This window comes from Cupressus sempervirens, chromosome 7, assembly GCF_028749045.1.
Source record: "Cupressus sempervirens isolate cs-2001-9-10 chromosome 7, ASM2874904v1, whole genome shotgun sequence".
Taxonomy (NCBI): domain Eukaryota; kingdom Viridiplantae; phylum Streptophyta; class Pinopsida; order Cupressales; family Cupressaceae; genus Cupressus; species Cupressus sempervirens.
In genome coordinates this window covers 379,352,696-379,379,225 of record NC_143124.1, presented here as the reverse complement: position 1 = coordinate 379,379,225, position 26,530 = coordinate 379,352,696, and the positions used below count along the sequence as shown (strand labels likewise).

Below are 26,530 nucleotides of genomic sequence, written 5' to 3'. Positions count from 1 at the left end.
ATTGTGGATGTCCTTGATACTACATGGATTCACTTCTTTGAGATGTGTTGAGTGGATTGGTTATAGATTTGACATTATCTTTTGCAGTGGGAGCTTCTTGGTATATATGTGGTAGGTATTGCTCTTGAGGCTTGTGATTGCAGCTTATAGATTGGATACATCGGTGATATGAGATTCACTTGTTATACCTTTGAGGTATGGATAGTTGGATGGGTTTGACACTTTTTGTGGGTGCTATTTCAGCTATGGATATTTTGACAACTATGGATACATGTGATTACCTTTGGATCAGGTTTTTTGTGCTTGGAATTTCAGTTGGTACAAGATTTTATGATCTTCTAATGCGGCAGGTTGGGTGGCTTTCTCTTTGGATGGCTTCTATGTATGTCCAGTGGGAGTGGCATAATAGGAGGTGAGATCATTCATGTTCAAGATGCTAGATACTTTGATTTTATTGCGGGTACCAGGATGGAGCACTTGGTGTATTTTGATCCATGATGGTGGATGTGTTGGGAGGGATTGTTCCCTTGTTCATTTTGTGTGGCTATGGATTGACCCTATGCAATGTATACAACAAGTGGGAGATTGTTGAGATAATGGGTGTTGCACACATTGCATAATATTGTTATTTTATTATTTTATTTTATTATGTAATGTTGTACCTAGATGGACGTGCAACATGTAAAGATTCCCATAGAATATTCTTGATGAGTTGTATTATAACATTGTGAAAATATTTCATGTAATTATTTAATATTGGGAAAAAGAATTAAATGCCCAATATTAAATGTGGGGTCAGTGGGTTAGGTAGCACATGGTTTTTAGCACATGGTTTATGTAATACCACTTGGTGGTTTTGTGGGACTTGCTACCATATAAGCAGCCACAAGGGTAGTTGTTGTAGTGACATAGAGAGTGACAAGGAGAAGACAGAAGGCAAGAGTCGAGCGGGACAAGGCTTGACAGGTTAGCCAAGGGAGCATTTTTGAAGGTTGGAAGCATGGCATGGGATGTGTTGATTCATGCTTATTCACATAGTTTTCTTGGTTGTGGCTATGGCCATGAAGGCTTCCATGGTTGTATGGAAATGGTATTTTTGCTGAATAATACATAGTGATGGATGCTTTTGGAGGTTGGGTTTTTCCCTCGGTGAGGGTTTCCTAGGGTATATCTTGTGTCACAATTTTTGTGGGTATGTTGTCTATTCTCTTGCATGTGGATTTCAATTTCATGTTTATTTCAGATCTATTATGGTTATATGGAAATGGTTATATTCTTTATTGCCAAGTTTCCTTACATTCCCCTCTAAAGGCACAATTGTATGGAGAAAAGACACCAATTTTATATTAGATCAATGAGTATATGGCTTAAATGGGTGAAAATTTTGATAGTATCATGGATAATTATTTTGAAACTTTCAAAGAAAAAATGAATAATAGATTCATGATACTAAAGAAGTTGGTTGAAGATTATAAGGATGATGTTTTCTTTATGGTAGATAGTGACAGAGTATACATCCAGGCAGTAAGGCCCAGAGTTGTGTGGGTCAAACCTCTTCCATATGAGGTTAACACTGATGAGGTGAAGTAAATCATTGAAGCCTTGGTAAATGAACCTATAAATCCAAAGGCACCTCTCTTTGGAACCTATGATGAGGCTAAAGAAAGAATTGAACTTGAGATCAAGCTTCCATAGGTGGTAAACATAGGAAAGAGGAGGATAACAAAATTGAAAACAACAACCAACCCTCTTATGATTACTGAAGGAAAAGGAGAAGATGAGGAGTCTAAAAATGAAGAGGAATCTAAAAAGGGAGAAGAAATAGCAAGGAAGAAAGGCAAGGTGATCATCACCAAGCCACTAAAGTCATCCACTGAAGTATTTACAAGAAGATCCAAGAAGAAAGTAGAAAAGATGATAGTGATGTTGTATTCAACTGACCTCCTCTCACATTTCAAGATAGGTTAAAGATACTAAGAGAAGGTGCTGGAATAAACAACTTTAAAGAACTCAAGTATGAAACCAAGACTCCAATAGAGTAGAAAGAAGTTGAAGATCTAGTCATGAACAAACTGGGCAGATGGAAATTCTCTCCAGACTAGCTAGCAACACAGGTCCCTAGAATTTTGTTGGATAAGGTGAAGGTTAGATGGGAGAACACCAAGCAGACTATCAAAAACATTTTTTCACAAACATTGAAATAGTTGGTACCCAATTTGATTAATGTAGAGGTAAATAAAGCATTAAAAGATAGTGAGAACAAAATGACTTTAAAGTTCAACACTTGTTTAGTTTTGATGAAAGATATAGAATATGTTGTGAAGAATGCTACAAACCTGTGGAAAAATGTATTCCATCTTCACAAACTAAGTGAAAATCCTATTGAAATCAAAGATAATGTTGATGACAGTGACAAAGATGAAGAAAATGAAGAAGACTCTACTCATTGCCACAATTAATGTAGAAGAATATCAGGAGTTGATGAAGGATGATGAAGAAGAAAAGAGTAAGAAGTTGAAGAGGAAGCCAGGCAAGAAGAAGAAGAAGAGATTGACCTAGCCAAGATAGTTGTGGTCATCGTAGCTTCACTTCCTCACTCTCCAGCAAAACTTGCAACATCATCAAGCTCAGAGATAGCTTCAGCAGAATTGATTGTGACAACCATTGATACATCAAACGTCCAATCACTCCCTACTACCTCTCAACTCAGCATGTCATAGATAGAAGTTTCTACCACTTCATCCATCGACCTATAGCATCCTTCAATTATCAAGCCATCCTTAGCAATAAATATAGAGTGTTCCACAATTTTAAGTTCTTTAGCAATAAATGCAGTTTTGGATTCTTTAGTTTTGACTACTTCAGTTGTGCATACTCCAATAAGTGCTTTAATTATAAATACTTCTGTCAGTACTTCACTTGTGAATACCTCAGTTTTGGGAAGTTGGGTAAATACATCAGTTTTGGATTTAGCAAGTAGTCCAATAAGTATTCCACTAGTAGGCATTGTACAAGTTTTCATTGCTAGTCCTACTGTTTCCACTATTGTTTCTATTCCAAAATCTAAAGTAATACCTTCATAGTCAGTTCAACTTAAGACTTCTGATTAGTGGAAAGGAAATAGATGAAGATATAGATTTGATGAGGAAATCGAAATTCCTAAATGGAAGTTTGATAACATCTCTGTGGATCAAATGCACATAGTTGGTCAACTTCTTCAAAAGAAGGAAAAGTAGAAGAAACTCAGAGAAGAGAGAGATAGAGAATATAGGATGATTGAGGATGCAAAGAATATTTTAATAGAAGCTATAGGTGTTGAAGTTGATTCTTCTCAACACATTTTGTTGCAATTAGAAGAGGCAGTCAGTAAATTCAATGAAGATTCTAGAGGTCAAGATAAGTTAATTGAGAAAGAAGAAGAAAAATTTGATAACAAAGTGTTTGAGCACATTCCTCAACAAATAGCTATCCAGAAGGTAGAACTTTCTTTAATTTTGGAAAATCTTGAAACTTCTTACAAAAATGTAACATCTCTTTTTGCAAAGTTATGTGATGCTATTGAATAAACTAAGGAAATAAAGAGAAAGTTGAATAAAATTGATGATGATCTGATGGCAGGTGCAAAGTAATTGCAACTTGACCCTAGTTCAAGCTCTGCACATCATATGAAGATCAGATTCTTATCACATATGTAGGCAAAATTATTGAGAGAGGAAGCAAGGATCTAGTCTACACTCATAGACATTCAGAACATGATCCTTCTCATAATGGATATAATGCAGAAGCACATTGCCTATTCCAAAACATTGATCCATGACAATAATTTCTCAATTGCAGATCACATGATCGAGCTCTTTGCAGAAGTACAAGTTGCTCTTCAAACTTGCAAAGCTTTGCAAGATAACTGGGACAAGACCTTAACTATTATTCTTAAGGTACATTCTAAATTTCTCTCACATTTTGGTGTTTCCATATAAGTAGATTGTGTATAAATCTTTGGCATTATTGTCAAAAAGGGGGAGAGACATGTACATAATTAAGGAGGAGAGATATTTGTAAATATCATGAGAGAAAGATACCATACCAAGAGATACACTTAGTATGTCAATATGCCTGACATGATATGTACATTGTATGGGGGAGATATATGCAAAGAAAATGCATATATAATAGAGTTACAAAGACAAATTTTGGAAAACTCTCAAAAAAATCAGCATGCCATACCAAGCTAAGTATCACACTATGTTGTACATAAGTTTTGGCTGATAAGTGTTTTTGTCACTAATGCCAAAGGGGGAGATTTTGAGATTAAGTCAAGTTTATTATTAGTGACAACACTTATTCAGATTCCAATTCAAATTGAGTAGTTCACTGTTTACCAAGTAGTTTAGTGTTCGCCAAGCTTTGTAGTTTCTATCGATTTAATAGCTTAAGTCAAGCGAAGCCAGTGTTAACCGAGTTGAATAAAGAATAGTGTCTACCAAGCTCAATTATGGTAAATAGGGAATGCATTTTATACCGAGTGACACTGTATTTACCAAGTCACTAGTGTATACTGAGTTTGAAATTATGTTGAAGTGATTAGTATGGACCGAGCCTCTACTTCTACCAAGTGCATGGTGATGCTGAGTAATGACAATGGGTGTTGTGTATCAAAAATTCACCAAGTCTATTTTCAAAACCCAAGTATCTACATTTGGGCCAACTTTGTAATGTTGGTGTTAACTTTTGTAATGACCGACCTTGAAATTATATGAATTGGATTCGTATATATGTAATGTATTGTATCATATCGAAAGTGTGTAATGTAGCAATATGAGATAATGTGAATGAAATGTGCTAATGTGAATCAGCAGCAGAACAAAGTGTATTGCAAGGCCATATCAGGAGTAGCAGAGTTATATCTATCACATAGAGGTGATCATTACTTCAAAGATCTCAATCAATTCAGTTGTAAATCAGATCTATTGTTTCATCCTAATGGGTGAATCAACTTCAAATCCTTTAACAGGGTAGACTTAATAGTCTTTTCTTTAAATCTCTTTACCGAGTGCATACTTCATTCTATTTTTGTAAAACCTCTAACAAGGTGGACCTAGCGATCCTAATTGCTCCTAATAGGGTAGATCATTAGAAGTGATCATTGTAAGCCTTAATAGGCCATTTTTATGCTGCAGTATTGAAGTTTTGTGGGTATCATCCCCACCCTAGTTTTACTTTCTATTTGAAAAGTTTTTGGGTCACCAAATATTGTGTTCAAAGTGTTTTATGCTTTCAATTTCTCATGCATGTAGTAGATTAGATCTATTAATGGTAATTGGATTATGCTATTAAGTTATGAATTTGTTAAAAGTTTTGAGGTTACTGATTCACCCCTCCCCTCTTAGTAACCTACCTAGTCTTAAATATTTCTAACAGTATACATCCTGGTATCTATCTAGAATCTATGAATGTCTCTCTTGATAAAATTCTAGATCAAATATTCTATAATATTTTAAAACTATAGATCGTCAAGTGTAGGACTATCATCATGATGTCTCCTCACAATGTGGTATGAAGACTAACTATCAGGATGCCCACTAGGATGTGTTGATCCCTATATATATTTAAGAAAAAGCGATATCAATGTACATAATCATATTAAATTAAATCTCTTAAATTTACAAATTGCATGCAATTTATATGTACATGTGTCTAATTCAAAACATTTTAAACTCACTTGTCCACTATTGACATCATCAAATGAGTCTCGACAGCATACATGATCTGGCATCAACGATGGAGTAAAAAGAAGCATGTCCCCCTACAATACATACATACATACATGTGCAACAAATAAAATTAAAAAATTTATAATTACAAAGGCATGATATGTATACGTGCATAAATTATTTGTTCAAATAGTTGAAATTTTAGTTGAAACTATAGATTTACCTTTGTATATGTTGGCATCTGATATTACTTAGACTACCTGGCACCGATCATGTCCACCAATATATCCAGATTTTGTTGGGCCTCATCTAGCTCCATCTTTGTATCTACACTAGCATGAATGGTGAATGGCACATGTCCTAATAATGATGAGCCAAGTGGACTGACTAGATGAGATGGCATAGAAGTCAAACTTGTTGATCTTAGATTGGTTTTGACAAGTGAGTGTCTATACACTTAAGTGATTATAAGTCATTTACTTAGTTCATTTCGAACAAGTAATATATGTCGAGCATAACATATAAGATAGATCATGCCAAGAAAATAGTGAGTGCTAAGCCACTCAAGTGTTGACTCACTCAGATGCTGAGCACATAGTATGTGTCAAGTGATTCAAGTGTCAAGAAAGCAGTGCATACCAAGTCATTCAGATGGTGAGTGAAAACATTGAAGTTATAGTTAGTGTTGACCAACTGGGACTTCAAATTCCAGGTAATATAGTTTTGATATAGTTGTTTGTACTAGCACAAACTATTACATAGACTATTTTTGAGCTAACTTAGGGATTGTTTTACTATCTTTGTTGATAATAATGAATCTTAACTGTGAATCTCTATGCATTACATGCATCCAATCAAAAAAAGGGAATTTTTAAGTGGTAATATGTGTGAATCAATGTCATTGATTCATACCAAACCTTAAGTCACTTAGGTCTTCTTAAGGAAGACAAACCCTAAACTTTTCAAGAATGCTAAGGAGAATTGAAGAGAGTTTGCAATCTACAAACAGAGTATTCATGATAATTAAGGTGTTATGAATTAAGTTACATTACAAAATTATTTGAAGGAGAACATAAGAAAGGAATCAGAGGACAACAAAGATACATTTGACCTGAAAGGATCTAGTACACATTAGTATAGAGGTAATCTAACATCAAGAAATGGAGTGCTAACTAAAGGATCATTGTTGAGACATTTTAACAAGGTGATTCCTAACAGTCTATGTAAGCCTTTAATAGGGTAGATCATGTTTCATTATCAAACATTGTAACCTTCATTGGATATACTTTATTACTAAAGTAGTAAAGATTTGTGGGTGTCATCCCCACCCCATTTTTACCTTCTCCTTAGAGGGTTTCTGGGTAATCATATATTGTTTCATACATGTGTGAATGTTTACTTATTTACATGCTTTAGATGTACATGCATAATATGGTATTTTAGTTTACTTTTTGAATTGTGAGATGGATGTGAGGTGAATGATTTTTTATGGGAAAAAGTTTGAAGCATTGATTTACACCCCACCCCTCAGAGTTTACTCTTCCTATTGTAATTCCAACAATTTGTATCAGAGCTTTGTTCTCTAAAAGGGACAGCTTCATAGCTTTGAGAAAATATCTTGGAAATGGAAGCCTACAAGTTGGGAAAAATTATTGAGAACCATAAGATTGAAATACAACTCATTCTACATTGGTTGAATGAAGCAAGAGATGTGTTAAAGAGATCATTGAAGAGAAGGAAGGAAATTGCTATTGGAGAGAATGATGCACAATACCAAGAGATTGACACTACTAGATTATTTGCAAATGGAAACTCTAATGAATTTGATGCAGTAGTTGTAGATCTGATGGAAAAGAATGGAACCCTAGCTAAAGAGGTCAAAAATCTCAAAAGAGAACAAGAAGTCCAATCAGTATTACTATGTGAGGTGACTAAGAAAAAAAAGAAAGTCATAAAAGAAAAAGTCATGATTGAAGATGACAAGAGGACATTGCTCAATAGATTGGAGGAGAAAACATCAAAAGTATAGAGAATTTCTAGCATGTAATTGGAGACAATGAATCAAGTCATGATTGCCAATAATGAGCTAAATTGCAAAGAACTTGAGATCACAACATTGAAATTGCTAAATGAACAATTGAGCAATGATCTTAAAACGGAAAAGGATTTTTTTGAAAGTTTCAACAAACCTAATGAGGCCATCAAGTACTTTGAGAAACTAATGAGATCTCCTAGATCTAATGATGATACTAGACTGAATTAGGCTACAATAGCACTAAAGAAGAAGAATCATCCAAAAGTGTTGAGAAAAGTAACAAAGGTAAGAACTTGAAACCCACCTATCATAATTGTGGAAAGTTGAGACATACTGCTAATGTTTGCAAGAGCAAGACTACAAATTAGAATGTTAAGCATAAGAACATGTGTCACTACCATAAGTGCAACAAGCAAGGTCATAAGGCACATAAATGCAGAACCAAGACTATGAACACTCAAAGATTTGAAGGATATTGCTAAAACTGTCAGAAGTATGGACATAGATATTTTGAGTGTAGATCCAAGCCTAAATGGTGATCAAACAAGTAGACAAAAGCTAAAACACAATGGAAACTCTTATAATTGGGATTATAATACAAGGTATATCTGTTACTACTGTCAAGAGTATGGACATGTTGTTGAAAATTGCATAAGAACACATTTCAGAAGTGACTACAATAGATGGTTGAGTCAAACCACATGTTTCAATTGTTTGAAGACTAGTCACATAAGTAGGAATTGTCCAACAAGGTCAAAGGCACCAAGTAGTGAGTTCAACAAAGGCAAAGGAAAGGAAAATGTTGAGAATGTTAGAGATGAAATGGACAAGACATAAAAGAGAAAGGAAGATTGTAGAACATCAAGTGTAGATAAGATCACTTCACCCACTAGGTCAGGTGATCACACCTCAAATTAAGAAATCAAGAGGTATGTGGGACTGATATTTAAAATGATATACTATACATCAGTTCCAAGGATTTGTTCTAAAAATATTACATATGCATGAATAAAGATGCAAAGTGTTGTTAAGAATCGAGAATAAATCTTTAAGTTTTGTTAGTTTTCATGTTACTGTCGTGCATGGAAAATTTCACTACGATTGCTGAGTGAAATGCTAGTTGATGTTGAGCTATCAAAGTTTTTATTCTTGACTGAGCTCATAGTGATTACCAAGCATATGGAAAATTACAGGGATGTTGAGTGAGCTAGAAATTCTATTAAACTCAAGCTTATAGCTACGTAAGAAATTATCATTAAATGCAATGTTTTAAGGGCTATTTGATCAATTTTTGCTCATTTGACATTATTCAAATTCAAAAAAGAACATGAAGAGCTAAAAGTGAACTAGAGAAATTGTATTGAGAATTTTCAAATGGATTTAACAGTTGTTTGACACCATCTCAGTAGGATTGAAAAGGTATTTATCATATGTCAAGCTACACAATTTAAGTTTTTGAAAAACCTAGTTTTATGAAATGTCGTTTAGTTCTTCAAAAGCCAAGGCTATAGAGAGAAGGGAAATTTTGAATGTGCAATTGGTAAAAAATGAGATTAAACAACTAAATTTTAAATCTATTCTAGACATAGCTTATAAACAAGATCTATCTAGTGCATTGTCAATGGTATCGCCGTGAGTTTTAATGATTCAATATGTTAGATATTTCTATGCATGTAAGGTTTGAAGAATAGGAGACATAGAGATTAGGGAAACATATGGGAAATTGTATGAAAATGGAGCATTGAAGAATGAATACAAAATTGTTGAGAAGAAAGGGTTAACCCATGCCCTAGATTTCCCCAACATCTTCAAGACAACGGATAGAGATAGTTTTGAGCAGAATACATGATAATTTTTTTTGGTTAGAGAATGGACTGATGAAAATGACCAAGAAGATTGTGCATAGAATTATAGGGTATCCAACCCTAGGTTGGCCCAAGACAATGAGAAGTGAAGCAAAAGAGGTAATTGAAAAGAATACATGGGATGTATGTAATAAATGAGGGGTGACAATAAATACATTCACTAATCCCTTAATTTCTTTTGTAGTAAGGATTATAGCACACAATTTATGTTAATCCAGCAGACTCAATAGTGTACCATGTATTGTAGTTGACATGGGATACAAGATAGTGAGGAAAGATCATACTTATGATCTCGTTGAGTTGTAGTTGCAACAATTGATTGAGAATTTGGGAGCCATAATGAAGATGAAAAGTACACAATTAAAATTTGGATCTATTCTTGTATGTATGTTCTTTTGTGTACATAATACATTTCCTACTTTTGGTAAAGTTGCATGGAAGGTAAACATACCTATTGTAGTGCAAATAGGTTATAATTTTGAGTCTGTTATGACAAGCTACTTTGAAGACTTCAAGCAATGAATAAAGAAAAGACTGAGGATACTAGTTTCACTAGTGGAGAAGAATTTTGATGATGGCAACAGTTCCTAGAGTTAAATGACTAAGACCATTCAGATATGAAATCAATTTTGATGAATCCTCTACAACAATCACAACATTACTTGCAAAAGAATTGGACAAGGAAGCTACATCTTTTGGGAACTATGATGTGGCTAAGCCAAAAATCACCATAGACTTGAAGACTGCTTCAATCATTAAGAAGGAGAATAAGATGGTAAAGAAACTAAAAGAGAAATTTGGTGAAGTGGTAGAAGAAGAAGATGATGATGATAATGATGAAGAAGAGAATGCACTAGTCCAAGCACCACTTTCCATCACCCAAGGTCAAGAAGAAGACCAACAAGAAGAGGAAGTAGAAATTGTAGAATGTGTCAAGGGAGAAGAAGCCTGTGAAGCACCTACAACTACTAAAAAGAAGAAAAGAAAAGGTAAAGCACTAACAGTGAGAAAAAAAAAGAAGTTTAGAAAAGCTACTTAGCCTATAGTACCTACAACAAGGGCTAGCACAAGATCTAAGGAAGTAGCTAAGCCAAAGGAGAAGAGACCTAGTCAAGCTAGCAAGGATGAAGAATCTCAAAAGAGACTGAGGAGAAAATATATTGCCCTAGTTGACTCTGATGAAGAGAAGACTGAATGTGATGAAAACAACCAATTTTGAGTGGTAAGTCACAGTTATTCTTCAGATTTAGATAATCTATGTGAGAAAATTAGAAATAATATTGATCTATCTAGATTCTCTCACATTGAGTTTGACAATCGTGAGAACATTGAAAAGAATCAAGTTGAACATGTAGTATATACCATTATGGAAATATTTAAAAAGGTTCCTCTTGAACTTGCCAACTCCATGCCTAAAATTTCATATGATATAGTTCAATAAAAGTGGAATTATTGTCTGGATACTAAAAGACAAATAAGAGAGACAACACTTGCATAGGTAATGCAAAATTGAGTAACGCCGCAATGGAAAAAGCCATTAAGAGATATATTGGAAGATTTGTTCCAAAGTATAGGGCATTTAGTATATTGCATCTAATGACATTGAAGATGTTTTGTAGAAGTCCAAACAAATATGGAAGCTCGTACATGGATTGTCAACATTTGAGGAACTTGTGTAAAGACCTATTCAAGTAGGTGAGGAAAAAGAAGAAGATACTAAACAAGATATAGTTGAAGGAGGCACGAACATGAACATAGACACCTAGACACTAGTTGTAGATAAGAAGCAAATAGAATAGAGTGTACAAAATACAAAAGTGCCCAGTGCTAGTCCTCAATAGTAGACAAGTGCAATTATTGACACTGTTAGGATTAAGGATGTTTCTGAGACTATCATTCAGAACATCAATTTCCCCTCATAGAGGATGACTTGAAGAAGATACTAGTTAAATCCACTACACAGGCCAAACTTTGTAAAAAACTTGTACTTATGAGTGTTGATGAGATTGAGAAGGTAGATAAGACATATGTAGGGGAGGAAACAAAAACACCAGAAACATCTACACCCCTTCCTCAATCTACCATGGTACAACCACCATTACTTCTTGCGATGTATCACAAAAAGGAGCAAGAAATTTCCACTAATATTACAATGGTACAAAGTTCTCTAGTCATCAAAGATGAACTTTCAAAGACAAATGAAAAAGTTGTAACATCTACTGAGCAGAAGGATGAGATTACAATAGTGGAGCAAGATGTAGCTTAAGCTCAAATAGGTCAGGATGTCACTCATACACAGGTCTACAACCCAAAATCAAGGTGTTATTGGTAGTATAGAGGAAGAGAAGGACAAGATTGAGAGTCAAGTTTGAACAAAAAGCCAGAGGAGCAATTAGCAATACAAGCACCGACATCATTACCAAAATCTACTACTCCTCCTATTCAAGTTGTTCAGAGGCCAAGCATAGAAGCTACACCATTAAAATCCTCAAGGCCAAGTCCAAATACATCTAAGGCAGATGGGGTAACATCATATGGTAATGTGAGCTTAGATGAAGAGATTGTGTCAATTGCCTAAATTTGATCTTGCAAGCATCAAAATTGAGGAGATGGGCATTCTTCAAAAGGCTCTAGCAAAGAAGAAAAATCAATAAATGCTTAGAAGGGAGCATAGGTAGAGACAAGCTTTGATTGATATCAAAGAGATTTTGAATCTTAATTCATTTAGTCTACTAGCTCTAGAGGAAAACAAGCCAATAATTGAACAATTAACCAATATAGTGGAGAAGGTTAATGATGTAGACCTAGATAAAAATATCAAATTACTTGAATGGTCTAAGAGAGAGTTTCAAAATAAAGTTAATGAAAAGATATCAAGTGCTATTACACTGTTACAAGTTGAATTAGCAACCAAAATAGATAGTGTGAAGAAAGTACTAGAGAATATTTTCTCTTTGTATACCAAATTGACTAATACTACACTCTTCACAAGGGAAGTTAGGAGTCATATCCTAAACTTGGAGAGAATTATGCAAACATTTGGCATAATTCTACCAAAGTCTCCAGCCCAAAGTGAGAAACACTTCAGCACCCTCCTACAATCCCAAAGTTAGTTAGCGACATCACATGCAGATGAAGCCAACATCACGACTAAACTGATATGCATCCAATCTACATTGACTCCACACATGGAGATACTACACAAGGAACTAGCCTACACTGAAACTCTCATGAAGAAAGATCCTCATCTTTCTATTCTTGAAGGCTTAGTACACCTTGCTATTGAGTTGGCCATCCATATAAAGTCATTGGAGGTATATTGTGATAATTAGGATGTAACTCTAAAGATTATACTAGAGGTCCACAAATCATTTTTAGACAAACACACTATTAGTGTATAACCCTTTGACATAAGTGTCAAAAAGGGGGGGTAAGAGAAAAGGGGGAGTAAGAGAAAAAGAAATGAGAAAGAGTATGGGGGAGACATAGACAAAGACAGAGACAGAGACAAATAGACAGAAACAAAGTATTGGTTTACAAAGTATCAACTCAACTTATGCAAATCTACTTAGCAGGAGAAATATTTTGGTTTAGATATAGAGTATAGAATAGAACAAATCAACTTAGGGGGAGTTATGAAATTTTGAGGTATGACTAATAATACATGTGTTGCAAAATTTTGATATTTTAAATTTTTTTATAGAAGCCGAATAGATGTTAGATATCTAAGTTATGCTCATAAGGATAAGATCAATAATGCATGACCAAGTGTTTTTGATACTAATGTCAAAGGGGGAGATTTTTTATCTCATATTGGTTTTGATAAGTGAGTGTCTATACACTTAAGTCATTATAAGTCATTTACTTAGTTCATGCTAAATAAGTAATATATGTCAAGCATAACATATAAGATAGAGCATGTTGAGTAAATATTGAGTTCTAAGCCACTCAAGTGTTGAGTCATTTAGATGCCGAGCAGATGGTATGTGCCAAGTGATTCAAGTTTTCAGCAAACAGTGCATGCTGAGTCATTTAGATTCTGAGTGACAACCTTGAAGTTATAGATAGTGCCGAGCACCAGGGACTTCAGATGCCAAGTAATATAGTTTTGGGATAGTTGTTTGTATTGGCACAAACTACTATGTAAACTATTTTTTAGCCGACTTAAGGATTTTTTTGTGATCTTTGTTGCTAAGGATGAATCTTAAATGTGAATCCCTATGCATTACGTGCATCCAACTAGAAAAAGGGAAGGTTTAAGCAGCAATATGGGTGAATCATTGTCATTGATTCATACCTAACCTTAAGTCACCTAGGTCTTCTTAAGGAAGACAAACCCTGAACTTTATATGAATGCTAAGGAGAATTGAAGAGAGTTTACATGTGAAAACAGAGCATTCATGGTGATTAAGGTGTTATGAATTGAGTTACATTGTAGAATTAGTTTAAGGAGAAAAATGGAAAGGAATGAGAAGACAATAGAGATACATTTGATCATAAAAGATCAAGTACACATTAGTATAGAGGTGATCTGACATCAAGAAATAGAGTGCTAACCAAAGGATCATTGCTGAGACATTTTAACAAGATGAGACCTAACAGTCTTTGTAAGCTTTTAATAGGGAAAACCTTTCACAGGGTAGATCATGTTTCATGATCAAATGTTGTAACCTTGATTGGATACACTTTATTACTACAATAGTGAATATTTGCAAGTTTCATTCCCACCCTAGTTTTACCTTCTCCTTGGAGGGTTTCTAGGTAATCATATCTTGTGTCATAGATGTGTGAATACTTACTTATTTACATGCTTAAGACATACATGCATAATATGGTATTTCAATTTACTTGTTCAATTGTGAGATGGATGTGAGGTGAATGATTTTTATAGGCAAAAGTTTGAAGCACTAATTGAACCCCACACCCCCCCCCCCCCCCCCCCCTGCAACACCTCTCAGAGTTTACTTTTCCTATTGTAATTCCAACAAAATCATCACGCATCAACAATTCTATCCATCCTATGGTTGACAAGCTAAAGTGAACATCATCAAGGCCCACATCTAATCTTTGACCATGTCATACACCGGATAAAAGGTCTATACTATATGTAGATGTCCCTCTATAGCAAAAGGGTGGTCAATAGGTGGATCATGATGTGTACTACCACCATGACCACTACTTGACCAATGAGAGGAATGTGACTGAGGATGTGTCCCAATACTACCATGGACACGATGTCAAACATCCGATATGAGTATGCCAAGATGCTCTAATATGAATCTATATGAATATAATAGATTCTTAGCAAGACTAGTCATAGTATCTCATGCCAACACTCCAATGAGACCCTCTAAGCTAGTCAATAAAGGGATGTATGTTGCACTGTACAAGTCTCCTAAAGATGAAGCGCTAGATGATGATCTGGAAGGCTGATGAGACATCAAATACTAGCCATTCTCATCACTCAAAATAGATCTGACAACTACGGCAATCTCTCCAAATCCCTGAATCACCCGCAACACCTAGGTACTATGCATGGCCTCATCAACTAATGAACCTAATATAGGGGAAATAACATGCACCTTCTCTTCAATAATCAACCTATTTATCTATGGTAGATGACCTGGTAGCCTATTAGCGAGTTTACCACACCCGTATCCTAAATGCAATAGTAAATTGGTGTAGTTCACCATCCTACCTAAGAAAACCTTAGCATAAAGCTCTCATGCAAAATAGAGTGGAATTTGGTCATTATTTGGATAATGACCATGAGTAGACAAGAAGTGTGGCTATATCACTACAGTCATATGTGGATCTATACACTTAAGGGGATAATACCCTTTTACAAACTTTTGTGGAACATAATGTGGGAAACTTTCCCTCTTTAAGACATCTTTGGGCACTAAGCCCTATACCTGCTACAGTGAAAAACCTAGAAAGATCTCTCATCTCTTATTGTCATGGATAGCCTATATAGTATGTGCACAATATGGAGTAGCACCATGAGTCTCATATCTAATATATGTAAGGTGACATAAGATACTCTAGCATGTGCTAATGTATAAACTAGAGCATGTGCCACTAGGGTGGACCCACAATAATGGGTTACACTTTTTTGCCTAAATTAACACTGAACTATGAATTTTCAAGAAAAATTTCACATTCAGATGCGAATTGCCATTTAACAGTAAGGAATTTGAAGATGAAGTAAACTAGAGTCCTTTAGGATTTTCTATGTAGATTCTAAATATTTTTTTAAATATTTTTTTTGAATTGATTTGATTTAATTAATTTTTCTCCCAAGAAAATTGCTATGTTATCAAAAACGTGATTTTTAAAAAGCGAAATTATTTTTGACACACATAACTTTTTTCTACAATAGATATGAATATAATTCTTTCAAATTTAGTTTTTTAACATCCATACCAAAACTGCAAAGGTGATTTGATGCCTTTATCATTAGTATTTCATATTTTATCAGAGTTTAAAGTTGACCTAACACTAATTTGGACATACATAGCTTTTGACACATGTAACTTATTATATATTTATCCAATTTCAAATTATTATTTTTTGATTGAAAGAGGACTCAAATATAGAGACCGTAGTTATTTTTCAGAATTTTTATTCTCTTATTTACTATTTTTCCATGAACGTTCAATATATAGGTTTATTTTTTATAATGAACCTCTGTTCAATTAACGTAAAAAAATGTATACTGAACAAATTCAAAATTTATCAAATCCATATTCATTAGAAAGCTCATTCTAAGTACTTGAGTCATGGAAAATGACATGTCTTTAGCGCTCCATCTGAACCTAGAAATTAAGCCTAGAAGCCATGAAAACAACTAAGAATGTTATAGGCTTTGTAAAAGCCATCTACTTTACTAGTTTCGATAGAAACTAACTTTCTATCGAAACTTTTTTAATACTTTCGATAGAAACTATTTTTAGTTAGTTTCTATCGAAACTAATAAGGCTGAGTTTTCATGTAAAAAATAGTTTCGATAGAAATTAAATAGTTTCTATAGAAACTATTTTTTAGTTTCTATAGAAACTAAAAAATAGTTTCTATAGAAACTATTTAGTTACTATAGAAACTATTTAGTTTCTATCGAAACTATTTAGGATAAAAAATTTTGCATAGTTAGTTTTGATCGAAACTACCATCAAAAGTAGTTTTGATAGAAACTTTTATAGTTTCTATTGAAACTAGATGATTACATTCTATCAAAAGTTTTTGGGCAAAAAATCTGACTTTCGTGATTTTGGAGGAATTTCTTCCTCCAAAAAAGTGTAACCCACTATTGTGGGTTCACCCACTAGTCAGGGATTTATGAAGTCTTTGAATCTCTTGGTTAGTGTGATCATAGAGCTCATGAGGTGAGATAGGTTGTTGATCTGGGGGAATAGGTCATTTCTAGGGGGGAACAGGTTCTTGCTCAGGAGGGATAGGTTGTTGTTGCTTGAGGGGGCAGGTTTCTACTCCGAGGTGATAGGAGGTTGTTGATTTGCCATGTGGAGGTCAGTGTATGTAGTATGCATGTGTATAATGTGTAAACCTAAAATTTAAATTAGAATAAGACATTTAATAAACTTGAAATTTATTACAATGACATTTAGGAAACTAGAATCTTGTAAACATGAAATTAAACTTATAATATGTGTAAACATTAAATGAACATAACATACATACTACATGTGTGTTTTACTTCCTAAATTAAAATATGACATTTAATAAACTTGAAATTTATTACAATGACATTTAAGAAACTAGAATTTCATAAAGATGAAATTAAACATATAATACATGTAAACATGAAATGAACATAACATACACATGTACATAGAGTTTCATAAACATGAAATAAACATAACAAACATGTACATGTGTGTTAAATTACTTCCTAAAATTCTGAAATTTGAATGTTGTACATGTGCATATATGAACCCTAATAAAACCCTAATATGAACCCTAATAAAAGCCTAATCTGAACTCCACAAAAAGTGTAATCAAAACCCTAACCTTAGAAGCTTAAGTGTAGTCCAAATGTAATTCTAATCCTAACCTAGATACTCACTCTAGAACCCTAACCATTATTTTAATTTTTCATCAATTTATATCATGTGTTTGTGCGACAACTTCATAAAATTGTTGATTAAGTCTATAGAGTCTAGATCACATGGGTGGACTACCTGACACATAACTAGGTTAAATATAGAACTAGATTGAATAATAAATTAAGGGGTCCTAATATAAAATATTTTAAACTTGGGCCTATGTTTAGGATCTGTTCATAAATAAAGCCTAGAGCTCTGAGAATCTATAATCTAATGTATTGAAATTTCTATATATACACATGAGAATACAGTTCAAGCTCGATCTTAAAATGGTGGCTTAGGGGTCTAGAATATCAAAATTTCTATATACATATATCACATTAATTTCTAAATTACAAACAAGTGTTATGGTCTCTAGTTTTAAATATATGCATACATATAAAGGGCTAATAGACTGGAGCTAGGTTCATGTTATTCATTAATATGGTTTACTAATACAATGTTTTCTAAGGGGTTTTAAGTTATGTGCAAATTATTTATATCAATTAGGGAGCTTTATATATTTAATATTGAGTGTTCACTTTACATTAATTTAGAACTATCATTCAATTTTTTTAGTTTAAGTCAAGTGTAATTTAGGTGAAGTACTTAAAAACAAATTGTGTACATTCAATTTCAAGTTTTTGATTAGTGTACAATTTAAGTGTTAGTATTAAAAACATATATTTAACAAATTTACATTGCATTAAACATATAAAATGTACATACATGTTACTAGTATGTATTTATATATGTACAAATTAAAACTAGTACATGTTAATCTAACACACATACACACACATGAACTTTAAATTAATATATTACAAGTTCTCGTGTGTAAATTAAAAATTTAAAAATATGTGTATATCCACAATATACATACATACATACATACATACACACACACACATACACATGTACATATGTATGTGCATGCAAATATATATATATATACACATGTGCATATATACACACATGATATATGTATATAACATATATACACACACACATATATATTTATGTGTATATATACACACACATGTGCATATACATATACATATACATGTACATGTACATATACATATATGCATATACACATGGTATATATATGTATATATACATGATATATATACATACAAAAAACATATAAAATTAAACTAAAAGCATACAAAATGAAACTAAAATCATATACAATTTAACTAAAATAATGTAAAATGGGTAAAAGAACCAAAAATTCATACCTTTTTCGAAGTTTGATGGGTTGGATGCCTCTACCTATGAACATCTTATCGAAATTGTAGACTCCACTATCAAAAATGATATGTGGGATCAAAGATGACCTCTTTTAAACTTCCAAATTTTTTAAAGAGTTTCGATCAAAACTAAATTAAGTAGTTTCAATCAAAACTAGCAAGCTTGAGACCAAGGTTAACAAACCCCATCTGGGCTTGGTAGTTTCAGTAGAAACTACCTAGATAGTTTTGATTGAGACCATCTAGGTAGATTCTATTGAAACTATGTGGCACCCATAGTTTCTATCAAAACATGACTCATACTTTGTTCCAATCAAAACTAAATAGTTTCTATTGAAAGGATGAAATCAAGAATTGGTTGTTGTATGATTTTGGAGGAATTTCTTACTCCAGAAAAGTGTAACCCACTATTGTGGGTTCACCCTCTTACTGATTGTATTTCATGCTCTCTTTAATTCTATGACATCTTCATTCAGAATGTTCTTCTCCAATATGTCTGTTATTGTTGCATCACTTTCACTGGAATTGCCATCTTTGAACATTCCTTTGGTGTCAAACTCTTGATAGAGTGTGACATTTTGTTGAATAGCCATCTCTTTTCTTTCCTTCAAGGATTTCTTCAACTCTTCTCTAGTTGCTTCAAGCTACTACAATATGATCTGGATGTCAAGCATATGATTTTCAATGATTTTCCTAATTTTTTAGCCTCCACCTCCAAGATCTTAACTCTGAATTTGTTAGACTTCTTCTAAGAGAACAAGGCTCTATTACAAATTGTTGTAAGTCTTATTGGGAAGAAATATAATGAAGGGGGGTGAATTAGGACCTTCAAAACTTTTAACACCTTGAAACCAATAATATAGATTAATTGCATTTACCACTAATCCATCTCATATCTAAATCGTGTACCATATAACTTAAACTTGAAAAACTAAAATAGATTTAACTATGCATCACATCCATAAGTAAAATGTAAACACATAAAAAAAAATTTGGTTACCCGTAAGCCCTCCAAGATTAAGGTTAAACTAGGGTGGGGATGACACCCATTAATCTTCACTACTATAGCAATAAAGTGTGCCTATTAAGGCTACAATATTTGATCACTTCTAGTGATCTACCTTGTAAGGGGTCTTCCTTGTTAGGAGCTTACAAGATTATTAAGTCTACCTCGATTAAAGGATTTAAACTTATAACAAAGTGAGTACTCTTTTAGGAGATTTAAGTAGGCCTAATATGACCACTATGTTAAGAGATTTACCTTGATCCACTTATTAGAATGTCTCAGTTCCTAATCCTTTGATTAGCACTTGATTCTAGATTGCATATCTTATTTGTTCTTGTCTAAATTGATCTCCTAATCTGATAAACTTAGTTCTTCTCTTCACTTCTAGGTTTCTTTGTCTCATCTCTATCTATGATTATCAAATTTAGCCTTCTGTCTCTTTGTCCCTAACCTTCTCATACATACACAGTCATCCTTATGATTTAGGTCTTGAACCCTTCTTAAAAGATAACTTGAGAAGGTTCTAGATCATGATCAATAATCTAGAGTTCTCCCTTTTATCGCTTAGACCTTCTAATTTTTTGATTGGTTACTCTACCTTCCTAGGGATTGATGTCCTCTAATAAAATGCATAATTAACTCTATTGTTGTCTCTACAATCCAAAAATCTTGCATAGAAGTTGGCCAAAATTATTTACATAAGTGTTTGTGTCATCAAAAACTCATATGTCAAAATTGGTTTACTCGACAACTGAATATCATGACACTTATTCATAGCTGATATTCATGGTGTCCCTCAACTTCTATATGTTTGGCAATAACTAACTCACTTGACACTTACTAGCTCGACTTTTCTTGACTTCCTTATCTTTACTTGGTATATATTGTGACTTAGTCACTTCTTGGGTTCTTAGTAGCCTTAGACTTGATCGACTTGTAATAAAATATAAATAAGTCCATGAATACTTGTCCTTCATTAGATGGCTTAATTGTAGTGATGGCCAACCAACTTTTCCTAGAAAATGATTAAGTGTTGAGCATTAATACGGCGTAGATATCAACATTTTTCCTTTGTGAATTCTAGAAAATGGAGAAAGCCTTGAGTTGCTACCTAGCTACAAACATAGTTTCCATGTGGATTGTGTTGATAAGTGGTTTTTTCCCCCCCTTTCTAGAGCCAAATTGGATGCTCATCCATTCGATGTGGAAATGATAGTTATTGAAGAAGAAGTTGTTGTAGCAGATTGATAAGGTGTTCATAAGAAAATTATGAACCCTTTGGCTTTGATTAAATATTTTTAATATATTCATAATTTAAATTAATCTAATCTTTTAAAGAATATCTATTGTAATATTTTACAAGAAATTATCATCAATATTTTAGATTTAATCAATATGTAATTTTTTACTTTAAATGATTATGTTTCTTATCATATTTTTGCCTCTACATATTATCTAGGTCATTGTGTTTATGATATTGTCTTCCAATCTAAGTTGTTCAAATCATGTTCAATTTAATTATCTATAAATATTTATAAAATGGTACTTTTAAAAACCTTGATTGTTTTTGGTTTTTAGTTTTGCCTACAAGTTTAGTACTGTTAAATTTAATTTTAGACAATTGTAACTATAAATTCTATTTAGTTTCTAAACAAACTAAATACTTTTAGTTCTATAGAAGGTTACCTAATAGGGTTTGACCATAACCAATGTGAATTGCATAAATTTGATGTTAACTTCTTCATGCTTCTAGATAAGCAATTATCATAAAATAAATGTTTCATGGGCATAAGGCTTGATTGATGGTTTGACAATAAAGAATTATTTCTTAAAACACCCTTATATGGTCTTGGGGCATGAACTTAATAAAATAGTGTATCTTCTCTACTATCTTTAGATTTCTTTTGTGCTTTATTTACCTTATCTATCTTAGAATAGCTATTCTCTTTTAATGGGAGCATTCTTTTACCCTTTAAATGTTGGATCTACCATATGTGATCATTGTTTTTGATTGGCATGCAAAAAAATATTTGAGGATTTAGATGTGCAATTTATTTTCTTTAAAAGTGAAATTTGAGAATATCAAGGGGTATTTTAAGCATCTATTTTTTCCATTCTAGTGCTTTAGTTTGAGTAGATTTGGGGGAAATACTCAATTTATGTGACATCCATGCCCCATTTTGCCCAATTATGAAAATAATTTTTAGAAAGTTTTGTGAAAGGAATCTTGATTCGTGTAAGTTTATTTACCATTATCGAGGTTGAATTTAGATCAAACAAACCATTGTCAAGGACTAGTTCTCCTCCATGTAAGTTATCTACCCCTTTTTCCTAAAAGACTAAGCCTTTGTTAGACACATGTACAATATATGAGTTAGTACATAGACACATGGAACAAAAGGTTACACATGTGGCATATTATTCATGCATTCAATTGTTGTTAGTAGAATACTAGGTTCACTACTACACCAACTTGTAGTTTTTCAATTTCGTATGTATTTCATGTTTGGAAGATTCATATGTATTCATGAGAATCCAATTTAAAATTTAGATATCTTTTAAGTATAATCATTATTTTAAATTTTCAAATAATATTCTCAAAATACTAATATATAATAAATTACATTGTAAAAGATTTTACATAGAACCTACAAAATTTATTCATTTTGTCTTACTCACATTCACCTTATCTTATTCCTATACCATCGTCAAAAACCTTGACACTTTCCTAAATCAAATATCCTTTGCCTACATCACATTCGACCCACCTTTATTTACTTTAAACAAAATTAATGAAAAGAAACATGTTTTGAGCATAATCTTCCAACTCTTTTCCATCTTTTATCAGAAATCTCCAAGCAAATAAATCTCTTATGTTTCTCCTCTCTTTCCCAACGACATCTCTTTGAAAGTCCAAACTAATAACTTGTGATTCCATATCCCCTAAACTTTTATGAAAATTCTTGACCTGTGCCATGCACGTTTACTATAATACCTTATTTTACATGGACAATTTTTTTTCCTTGATGGAGGTCATCCACAAACAAGTTTTAGGTACCCAATAGGGCCAACGAGTGCCTAAAACCTCTTCAGCTAAGAGCCAAGGACTAAGGAGGATCCATGTTGCCAAATTCACGTGGGGATCGTGCATGATCCCGGCCTTATCCCTTATGATGTCTTCGGACCTTGCACTCAGCAAGACTTGATCTATGGTAGACTCTTTGTGAGCCATTCAACTTCATCAGTAAACCAAGGACCCATTGACATGGATGAAATTTTAATTATTGCTTCCCTTTATCCTCGAATGCTGAATTAATTCCTCAGACTGTAGACTTCATCCTCGTTTCTAGGAAAAAAGTGATGTACAATTATCTCCACATTTCCTCGGATGCTCAATTTCCTCATTTGTTATCGTCGCAGTATTCACTTCATCCCCTTTTCAAAAAAACAAGTGTACAAGTATCTCCACATTTTCTTCTTCACCAATAATTTGCTTTGGCACTTGTCTGTTAAATACCCCCTCGCTGTCATGTTTGCTATAGCCAACATTTCTCTTCACTCAAAATGAGTGGCCCTGTAATTTCCCGTCTCACCACGCTTCTAGTATTACTGCTGCTCATCATTTCTACAATAGAAAATGACCATCTTAGGAAGCCATACATTGTCCATATGTTGAAATCCATGAAACCCCAGCAATTCAGTTTGTATAGACACTGGTATCATTCAATCCTCACCCAGGCGACTTCCAATGCTTCCAAATCAGATCCGAGTATCTGGTTGTATACATATCATCTACTCCTCCCCGGCTTTGCGGCCAAGCTCACCAGTGCGGAGGCTTCAGCTTTGGAGAGCCTTAATGGCTGTCTGGCAGTAATCCCAACAGCTCTGAATAAACTTCATACCACACACTCACCTCACTTTATTGGTCTTACTGACAATGGAGACTTGTGGTCGAAGCATTTGAACCGCGGAGAAGATGTGATAGTGGGGGTTGTGGACACGGGAATATGGTCTGAGAGTCAGAGCTTCCATGACAAAGGTCTCGGCCTTGCTCCTACTAGATGGAGGGGCGAGTGTGAAAGTGGAGACCGATTCGATTCATCCATGTGCAACAGAAAACTCATCGGAGCAAGATTCATTTTTTCTGTGGGCTGAAAATCGCACATGGGCAAGGATTTCATATCGGCAAGCGACAGTGAGGGCCACGGAACACATACTGCTTCTATTGCTGCGGGATCTGCCGTAAGGGGAGCGAGCTAAAATGGCTTTGCTAATTTCTAGTTGTTTTCTTAGTGTACATTCACAATTTGGCTTATGTAAGAGTCCCTTCGAAATGGAAATTAGGAAAAATGTGTGATAAGATTAATTTATGACATTTAAATAAATATATATTTGGAGAGATATTATTTTTCTAGTATCTTTTTTTTTTCAAAGATTGGTAATAGATTAGTTATTGTTATTTGCTGTAAAAAAAAATTTATGTGTAAAGGGAATTTGAACCTAAGACCTCCCATATGAGAGGCTCGCAAGTTACCATTGTGTTGTAGGCTCTTGGCTATTTTTGTGGTGTCTATTATAATTTATAGTGAGTACAAAAAATTAGGTGCTTCGAGATAAATATATAAGCTAGTAGTAATTGCAACATGAAATGAAAGTCATTATTAATTTTAATTATAATAAGTTATTATTTTATTTATTTAATATATCAGTAGTATTATATTAATGTTAATATGTTGGATTGGGTTAGGATTAGGTTTAGGTTTAAGATTGGGGTGTATTGTTTAGAGATAAGAATAATGTCATGATTAGAAATAGGGTGAGGATTAGGGTTTAGAGTTTATAGTTTAAATTATTCTCATGGTTAGGGTAAGGGCTAGGGTAAGTGTTAGGGTCAAGGTTCAAATTATGGTATAGGGTTTAGAATTAGAATTGGTATCATGGATAGGGTTACATTCAATTTTATAATTAGAGTTATGATTAGGGTCATTATTAGATTGTTTAGAGATAAGAATAATGTCATAATTAGAATTAGGGTGAGGGTTAGGGTTTAGAGTTCATAGTTTAGATTATTCTCATGGTTAGGGTAAGGGCTAGGATAAGTGTTAGGGTCAAGGTTTGAATTATGGTGTAGGGTTTAGAATTAAAATTGGTATCATGGATAGGGTTATGTTCAATTTTATAATTAGAGTTATGATTAGGCTCATTATTAGTTTACCTTACACTAATAATGATTATGAGTGATCAAATAATAGGTTTGATATATTTTAGTTTAAAACTAGTATAAAGTTGGGGTTTATATGGTAATTATAATTAGGGGTATGGTTAAGTGTTGAGTTAATGTATGAGAAAAAATATTATTAAGGTTAATTAAAGGGTTAGGATTAGACTACTGTTAACTTGTATATTTTGGAAAAGGTTTGGTTAGGGTTAGAGTAAGTATAAGAATTAAGATTACATCACAATAGTTTGGATTATGGCAACTAAACTATGGTTTAAAAAAAGGTAGCAAGTGCAATTAAGAAAATAATAAATTCTAAACTTTAGATTATGGAAATTTTTTAATGATCAAAGATTTTTTTTTAAATCAAATATTATATATATTGTTCTATATTTTGGAATTAACATTGCCACAAAAAATTTCTAAATCAATTACTACTTGAGTTCATATCATATCAAATGTTTCTTATATATTTTAGAAGCATCCACTGCCAAAACTTTTTTTTTTTTGATGGATATATGCCAAAAACTTATTTAATATTGCATGACTATGAAATAATAAAACATAATACATGCTATTAAAACTAAGATATGTTGCAAAAAGAGGGGTAAAAATTTATTAAGACAGAAAGGAATACAACAAGGAGAGCTCAACAAGGAGCTCGATCCTAAGCAACAAGATCATCAAATTCTTGCACCATCTCAAAGGACAGTTGCCTCCTATCCCTAATATTCCAACCCGGATCATGACTAGATGCCCATTTGGCTAAACAATCAGCAGTTCTATTCCATTCACGAGGAATATACGTGAACCTAATGAACTGAAAAGAGGAAGAGAAGAAAAGAATCTGCTTAACAATAGTGGCCAGCTGCCAACTAACATCCTCAAGCTCTTGTGAAGAAAGCATGTTCACCACCACCTGGGAATCAGACTCATAGATAATCTTACTCCATCCCCGCAAGCAACACTGTTCCACAACATATAAAATAGCCTGAGCTTCCATGAGATTGTTAGTATAATCACCCTTATGAACTGAGAAGAAAAATTTAACATCCCCAGAACTACAACGAGCCACTCCGCCAATACTAGCCGAACCAGGATTCCCACAGGAAGAATCATCAGTGTTAATTTTCAGAACTCCACAGGGAGAAAACTAAGATATGTTGATTAATATTAAAATGTTTGAATTTTAATTTTTTTCTTATTCATCCAACTTTATAATTATTAATTTATTAAAAAATGAAAGAACGTGAACTTTTTTTGTCCACAATACTAATCGTATTTATTAGTTTTTAACAAATAGTACTTATTTTTAAGATTTATTTTATATTTAACATTAT

The 26,530-nt window shown here is 33.3% G+C and overlaps 1 pseudogene; it reads left to right on the top strand.

The window, feature by feature from the left end:
* The first annotated feature begins 23,536 nt into the window (after positions 1–23,536).
* On the top strand, positions 23,537–24,127 carry LOC149547051 (subtilisin-like protease SBT1.4 pseudogene; annotated as a pseudogene).
* Positions 24,128–26,530: the final 2,403 nt, after the last annotated feature.